Source organism: Rhipicephalus sanguineus, chromosome 1 (assembly GCF_013339695.2).
Source record: "Rhipicephalus sanguineus isolate Rsan-2018 chromosome 1, BIME_Rsan_1.4, whole genome shotgun sequence".
Classification (NCBI taxonomy): Eukaryota; Metazoa; Arthropoda; class Arachnida; order Ixodida; family Ixodidae; genus Rhipicephalus; species Rhipicephalus sanguineus.
The window spans coordinates 18,518,443-18,527,471 of NC_051176.1; positions in this window are offsets into that span (position 1 = coordinate 18,518,443).

Consider the following 9,029-nt stretch of genomic DNA (forward strand, 5'->3'; position numbering starts at 1 on the left):
TGCTAACTCCAAATCACCTCGAATATACGAATGCTTTGTTAGCTCTCTCTTCTAATGAGCGAAGGCGACGCGTTTGGCCTCGGCCACCGCCATTGTCACGTTCTAGCCCAGGTAGCACAAAACGGATAATTGACGTTTTATAAACGTTTATCCGAGACGATAAAAACGTTTAGAAAACGTCACGGAATAGAAGCTAAAGGTCTAGAAAACGTTTTGTATCTCGTCTGATGTCTGGCTAGAATCCGTTTTTAAGACCATCTAAAAAACGTTTTTAAGACGATCTAAAAAACGTTTTTAAGACGTTCTAGAAAACTTTTTAAAAACGTTTTAAAAACGTTGCAAAAAATCCCATTTTTAAAACAGATAAAAATATCCCATTCCATCGTCTTTGAAAAGACGTTTTCTAAACGTTTTTAAGACGATCTAGAAAACGTTTTAAAAACGTCGCAAAAAATCCCACTTTAAAAATAAAAATATTCCATTGCATCGTCTTTGAAAAGACGTTTTCTAAACGTTTTTAGGACGTCATGCAGGATCTCTTTTCTTTTAGCTGTTTTGTTTTTGCGCATGCAATTGTATTAGTGCACGTCTTTAGGAAGCCCCCTCTGTTATAGTAATTACAGTTACTTTATTCCGTAATTACTATTACACAGTGAGAGCTCAGTAGATTCACAGACAAAAGTGGTCATGTCATAATTTATTATGTAAAACAGCAACGATTCCTGTACAGCATAGAAACGTGAAAACCACCAAATGCGACTATGTAATATTATTCAGAAGCGGCAAAAGAATACAAAATATCACGGTAATTAAAATGCAGCTACATAGTATCCAACCTTCAAGAACACTTTTTGTTGCATGATTCATCATTCGCAAAATTGTTGTCAAACAACTAACAGTGCAATATGACAAAATTTAGGATCTGGCACAGCCATTCTGCAATATGTAAGCGTCGACTCATTAGCTTTACTTAATCAAACGCAAAGATGAAGTGAACAGAAATTGTCGAAAAGGGAATGTCGCTGAAGCCAACGCCTCGACAAGGGGACTAGTTTCCGTCAGGCAGGGGCGTAGCCAGAAATGTTTTTTTTTTTTTTGGGAGGGGGGGGTTCAACCATACTTTATATATGTTCGTGCGTGCGTTTGTATGTGTGCGTGTATATAAACACGAGCAAAATATAAAATTTTCGGGGGGAGGGGGTTTGAACCACCCAACCCCTTGGCTACGCCCCTGCCGTCAGGGCCCTGACGAAGACAAGCATTCATGATGAAACGTTTGCTCAACACTTCATCTTTCGCTGAACTTTTTTCTTGTAGGAAGGAGAGAGAGCGAGAATGAAGAGAGGATAGGCAGGGAGGTTAAATAGCGTCGAGTTTGCTACCCTACTCATGGGAGGAGAATGAGGGGGTAAAAATAGAGAGAAACAGACACATTTCACAACACACACACAGAGGAGTGTATCACAGGTGGTCACTCAGTTTGGTGCCTTGAAGTACTGCAGGAGGGCTCGTGTGGTTTTCTGGGCTGATCTGCTATGAAGACAGACTCCCAAGATCTTTCTTTCGGGAAAAGGCCGACCGTCAAGTCTCCTGAAGGCACACTGGAGAGTCCGGCGATGTGCTTGAAATAGCATACAGCGGCACAAATGATGATCGATAGTCTCCATGCACTTGCAGTTATCGCACATTGATGAATCTGCCCTACCAATCCGATAGGTGAATGAGAAGACGCTACACCGAGCCACAGCCAACACAGCAACACAACAAAAAGACATGGACAGTAGAAGTGGACAGGACAGCACTTACTCCTGTCCACTTCTACTGTCCACGTTTTTTTTTTTCAGTGTCCTTCACCCTAATTTTCCAAACATGAACGTAAACTAACAGGCCCAACTCGCCATCTTGCTCCAACACAGCATTCCAAGCAGGAAAAGAGGCATGCATCAAGCACCTGGTGTGTGCCTCCCTTCGTTTCAAAACAATCGTTCAGTAGCGCTACTTAAGGCCACAGTTAAAGGAAATCGTCTCCAATGTGTTGAAATCACTAAGAACAAAACAAAACTGCAAAATAATATTTGGCCCACTGAGCCAAGAATGCGTAATGAAAAAAGAACGTAAATTGCTTGCAAAATCACTGTTGCTGAAGTGTATTGCTCACAAAATGAAACTTTTAGGAACGTTCTTACAACATGCCTCTGTTGGAACATTTCTCACTGAAAAAAAATTTTGGAAAAAGCTCTGGCATCATTACAGAAGTAAGATAGACGTTGGGAACAAAAGGCGCCATTTTAGACGTTAGCTAAAATATTTGTGGATGCAGCATACGTATTTCAACGGTGCCCACTAAAGGAGTAACGGTTTCAGGCTTCGAAATGCACGTACAAAATTATCACAGCAATTATGGTCTCACATCCCTAGAGAGCACACAGTGAAGCTTAAATGTGCCATGGCTAGCAGAAAATATGAGCACTGTAAATTACAGCGACATATAACAAAAAGTTCAACTAAACCAACTGTAGCGCGAAAACAAAATGTATGAACAGAAAACTAATCGAAACGACCGCAAAAATTACAATGAATGAGCCACTTACTAAAATGAATAGATAAAAATTAGGAATATGAAAATACCAGCCTGATAAAAAAACATGATTCTTTTATGATGCCCAGTATTAGAAAATGTCAGGCTAAAAGAACAAATAATGTTATAAGACACATCACCTAAAGAAATTCGGACTCTTCCCCATTTTTTACTCATTAAGCACACAGCTGTAAACTCAGTATTGTCAGAGGCAGATCAGGGTATTGCACTTAGTACATCCCATTTCTCAGTGTCAAAATATCACAATGTGTGGCAAGTCAGACTGAACACATGGCTTCATGACAGGTACTTGATGGAAATCACTAGGCACATCAGGAAGTCTGCAAAGAACACTAAAAATAGCATACACACGAACGTTGTTGTGCCATTAGCAGCATGGGGCAGCGTCCCACGTCAAATATATTTTAGCACAATAGCCCTAGTGCGGTTTCTTGAAGATGCCGACAAACAAAGACGCTCAAAAACGTTAACTGCTTTACAAACTGTGACCTTTTGTTTTTGAAAGTTTCCAAGGAAAAGAGGAAAATGTCAATCTCTTTACATCCATCTTTTTTCATACTAAAACCTGTCAGTCAGCCCATCAAAATGAAGAAAGTAATAATTTAGTTGGTGTAGCATTTAATTCTAAACATCTAGGGCAACTACCATCTGCAATAAATAGTACAATAGATCATTTCATTATTTGTTAATATACCCATAGGACGGTGTGAAAAGTTGAAAACTCGATAACACCACACGGCGACAGAGAGCGAGCCTCTTATATTTAACCAGGTGCGTCTCTTAACATGTAGGGCAGTACCACCTGCAATAAATAGGAGAAAAGATCATTTCATTATTTGCTATTATACCTAAAATAGGACGGTGTGAAAAGATGAAAACTCGATAACACCGTACGGCGACATATAGCGAGCCTGCTATATTTAACCAGGCGCATAAGGCGCGCAAGAGAACCTCTTGGTTCTGTTAAGAGCTGCAGGCTTTACCGAGAAAGGAGGAGGTTAACAGAGTAGGGGAAACATAAATCAGAAGTCCGAAAGCGCATCGAGATATTCAAGGCAGCACTGAGAAAAATTCCACCATTTCCCGCTAAAGGGGCCCATGAGGCGATGCGAAGCCGGAGCACTTGCACGATCGCGTTCCGTTGGCGTTCGTTGGGCATGCTACCGGCCTCGCGTCGTGGAACGCGAAGAGAAACGCTACGCGCGTCTTGTCTTCCCTCTAGCTTGGCCGTTAATTCTCACAGGGTGAGCGGGGAACGCGGTCGACAGGTGTGCGAGAGGGGGGCAGCGTAGGAAAGGAGAGAGAGGGGGAGGGGACGCGCATGAGCTGGTGCTCATCGTGGCGTTGCGCAGGAGAGAATTTCGGCATGTCTAGCCCGCGTTTCAGAGGAAGAGTGGAAAGGGGAAGTGGAGAGAGGGAGGGGAGAGGGAAACGGGAGAGCGGGGAAGGGGAGAGGGAAAGTGGAGAGGGGAGGGTGAGTGGAGAGAGTATGCGCATGCGCAGTAAGGGTGATCACGCCGCACACCACCACCACCACCGGATTGAACTCCGCCATAAGATACTTCGCATCTAAAAAATGCCGAACTCCTCCTGTGAAACGCGTCTTTGACACTCATGCCCTCAGAAATTCGCAACTAACGGAGAAGCGTGACCAGCCTCTCGTTACATGCAGCTAGTACTGTGGAAGAAACCATGAACCAGTACGCTGTCGCTGCAAAGATTCTCGCATCCACAAACTTCAGTGACACAATAAAACAGATGACACATGCCGTAACTTCCAACAATGCAGTTTTAAAATTGGGTGCGCAAAGCTTTGCGTTCGTTCATCGCCATTGCGTATGCATTATACGCTACGTACATAACAAACGCTATCTGCGTATCCCATTGTAAAACTGGCTACTCCGCATGCGTCGCACGCCATCCTCTTGCGTACTCACGTTAAGTGGCGGAAATAGCATATGCGCCCAACGAACGCTATCTTTGCGTACCCCATTCTAAAACTGCTTCTTACGCGGCACACGTAGCTTAAGCTAACGTATATATTGAAGCTACCTCATCAAGCGGCCAAGAAAAAAAGATAGTCATTGTGCTGAAATTGGGTTAACAAATATACATACGGTTTTCGCTCATGTTCGTTCGAACATGGACGGAAACCATGACGTGCATTTACGTTTCGACAGCCTTATCATGTATGCTGAATAAATTCCGCAATCACGTACTGCTGAAACATGTCACACATGCAGCCCGTGATGCAACGGAACACGCTTTTTCATTTGTCATAGTTCTCAAATACTGAGCGCAAATGCAGTAAAAATGAACTTACCTTGAAAAATGACAGAAGCTCGTGGTTTACAGTATCCGCAAATCTGCAGAAAACTAATTGCACATCAAAGTAACCACGCCCGTCCCTCGAGCATAGAAGAAAGGCAGTTGCGAGCGCGTCCCGCGCGCAAGCTGATGAGTGAAGTTTTCCACAGAGAATCTTACGGGACTCTAACCGTCAGTCAGCGTAACAGTCGCTCCACACAGACATACTTGCATTCGGGTCCACAAGTCTAACACGCTGCGAAGTATAGTTTCTTCACAGCTGCGTTTATAGCCTCCACGAACCACGACACAAGCACGAAATATAGCAAAAGAGTGCATGACCGGTGAGCTCGACCGCCCATGCGAAATCGGCAAGTTTAACTGACATTGCAGAAGCAACGGCCGCGCGGATGGATACAGTGAGCGCTAAGGCCTTCGTGCGGAAGTTAGACGGTTATCGCTGCGAGTAAATTACAGTAAATTACGTAAAGTTTACTGGTTAACGAACTTTGATGTCTTCATTAATGCTGATGCAATGTAGACACCATTCGCCTTCATCCTTTTGCGCGTTACTTTCTTTATCGCAATGAGAGATGGCGTGCGCAGGCTCGAGTTCAAATTTCAATTGAAATTCCCAGAGTGAAACAAAACGTTGCTTCATGTCAAGATGAGTATATACACCATATGTCGCTCGATGATGTCACTCTCTAGTACGCACGTTAAAAAATAAAGGTGACTTAATCCCATTTGAATAGCACAGAGAGCAGTTAAACCTCAATAAAGCGAAGCTGGTCAAAGCGGCAATTTACTTCTTTATATAGAAACTTGTTTATATAGAAACTTCACAGAAATTGCTCCTGTGGTATCGAATAATACAACTCTTGCACGTCCACACTAAACGCGCTGTATAGGCCCGGTTCACATTTCCTTAAGTGATCTATTACGCCTTCCAAATTTGATATCAATAAGGGATCTGGGACTATCAGGTTGCCTAGGCACTTCTGAAGGTACTTCGAAACAAGCAGTTGCCATGAACCCACAGGAGCAATTGTTGTCATGTGTTAAAAGGTGCATTGATTTGTACAGTGATGAGTTTAATTTTGTTACCAAGTGTGGCGTTTCCGTGGTAGCCTTCCTGGAAATTTTAACGTGCTATTTTAATTCTGCTGTCATTGGTTTCCAAGACAAACGGTTCACAAAAAAGAAGGTATTTGCATAGGGTCTAGGGTGGCCCCATCCTTAGCCATGTGTTTCTAGGATGTGTAGATGGAGGCATTGAGCGGGACATAGAACGTCAGAACATGAGGATCTTCCATTACGTAGACGATTATTTGGTGCTCATAATGAGGGTTGGTGTTCAATAACTATGAATGAAATTTTAGAGCTGTTCAAGCAGGAAGGCATGGGCCTAAAGTTCACGCACGAGGTTCCGGAGGAGCAGAAATTAAGATTTCTTGATTTGGCGATCTTCGTGACGCCTGGTCCTCTATGTTGGGAATTTTGGCCACGCTCCGAAAAAGGCCTTCAAAATTACTCATCAGCCCACTCCAAAGTAGCAAAAGACGGCATCGCCACTTCATGCCTGAGGTCGGCTGTCCAGAAGAGATGCCGTCAAAGAATTAAGGAAAGCGTGTTTAGACAAGTAGGCCGGTTGGAGTGCGCCGGTTTCCCGGAACGTGTAGTATCCAGAACATGTGAAAAGTTAATCAGATCAATAAAGGCTGAAGGGAACGGCGACAAGAAAATCAAAAACTAGGGAAGCAACAAGAAAATAACTGTTGTACCATATGTGCATAAATTGTCGCAGGGGTTGAAGGACGTGGCAGGCCGGTTCGGTGTTAAAGTAGTTTTCTCTGTGCCTAATCAGATGGGACGAATATGTGCAAACGTAAGCAAAAGGGCAAGAGAAAGAAAAGGGAAGAAGATGGTAGGATCCGGCGTCAACCACCGATCTCCAGACACTGACTGCGCCACGGGGGTTGTGTACCAGCTTCCCATGTCTTGTAACGCGGTATACATAGGACAAACCGGAAGGTGCATCAATGTTAGACTAAGGGAACACGAGGCCAATTGCCGCACCGATGGCCTTTCACATATAGGCGCGCACTGCAAAGAGTGCGGGTGCGCCCCTCAATTCGAAAAAACCAACATCATCGCTAGGAATAATAATCAGACAAGTCGCGAGACAATAGAGGCTTTGAACATTCATAACCGCAACTCACGCATCAGCGTTCCGTCCATCGCCCTGCAGCAAAAAGAAATTTCGTATTTGAGCAGGCCAGCGTGATAAAACCCTGTATATTTTATCACCTTCGCGTGTTTTTTGTGTAAAAACGTGCATGTATATAAGTGTGCGTCGACGTGAATAAAGATCAGTTGAGAGTGCGGCGCCTGTCCTCGTGTACTCTTCGTTTGTATATCGTGTCCGCTACGCCGAGTTTAATCATGAACCCATACCAACTCGCCCAACTATCAGTGTTACTGGACTGAGCGGACCAAAGCAAAAATCACACACACGCACGCACGCACAAGCACACACACACACGCACGCACGCACGAGCACACACGCCGCACGCACGAGAACACACACATACACGCACACGCACAAGCACACACACACATGCACGCACGAGCACACACGCACACGCGCGCGCACTCACATACACACGCACGCAAGCGCGCACACAAGGACGCGTCGGCTCCCACACGGAAGCCTCGTTCACAAGTAAAATGAAAACACGTGTCCGAGTAGTTCGCTTTAAATGTGCTTGAATATATCACGCCGGCAGCGCCATTGCTCGTGTAGAGAGTGCGCGGAGTGGTCTGCATCAAGAGCGACTCGAAATAAAACAGTCGTGACAGTCATTTTTCTCTGGCGAGAGCGCGTGCCTTCCCCCCAGTCGATTGCATGTCCCCTGAAACGCGCTCAGCCAAAGCACTGGATTTAACAATTCATTTTTTCAGGTCATAAACGTCCTTTTGTGTGCGTGTATTAAATGGTTACCTTGGTCGGCGCAGTGCCTCGGGTTTTCTGCATTCAGCAACACAGGGAAGGATGCGTTGATTCCCTTTAAGACACTTGAAAGGCACTTTTAACGCCATTTCATTGCCTTTCGTGTACTTAATCTCTCACTGACATTCATTTCGGTATGGTATGGAAAAACTTTATTTAGGTCCGTCGGGGCGTGAACTAGCGCGTAGTGGGCCGCTCCCACGTCGGGACAGATAGGCCTAACCTGTCCGCCACGTCGTGGGCCCGTTGGACTGCCCATAGCTGCGTCCTGAAATCCGTAGTGCGTAGCGCAACATCCCACTTTGACGATGTAACGTTTTGAACCCGTAACGCAGGGCACCGCCAGAGCATATGATCTAAGCTGGCAAAGTCTTAGCAAAGCGCGCATGTGTTTGACGTCTGCATTTCTGGGTAAATTTTGTGCAAAAGTGCGGGACTGGGATATGCCCCGACCTGCAGGAGTCTGAGCGTCAATGCCTGAGGCCTGTTCAGTTTACTGTGCGGTGGCGGATACTTTCGCCTCCTCAGATAAAAGTTCTTGCAAAGTTCATTGTACGTCGTTGGGGGATCTTTGTTGGGGGATTTCGGTAGCGCAAAAAAATTACACACAAACACAAGAGAGCACACGTGGACAGGACTGGCGCTAGACATGAACTGACTTTACTGCAAGGAAACATACAAAACCCGTTGCACAGGGGTCCACGCGCTACATCACTCTACGAGGGCATTTTTTTCGTTAATGTGTGTAATTTTCTTTGGGCACCGAAATGAATGCCAGTGATCGCAACCAACTAGTCTGCATTACCGCCTTAAACCCTCACTCGTGCACTTTAAACTACCGCAGCTGAGAATGAAGCATGGCGAAAAGTTTAATTAGCCGACACTTTGCGTATAGACGCTACGCGATATCATCTACCTTGCGACCAAGGCGTGACAAGGAACAGCCCAGACTGCCATGGACAGGAACGAGTTACAGCGCAGTCAGAGCTCGCCTGGACAACACTGATCTGGGGCACTTTGTTGAATCCGCCTACAGCCTTTCACACCATGACTGCAGTCTTCATTGAGCGTGTTGAAGGTACCAAGACGGCCACAGCAAGAAAGGTTAAA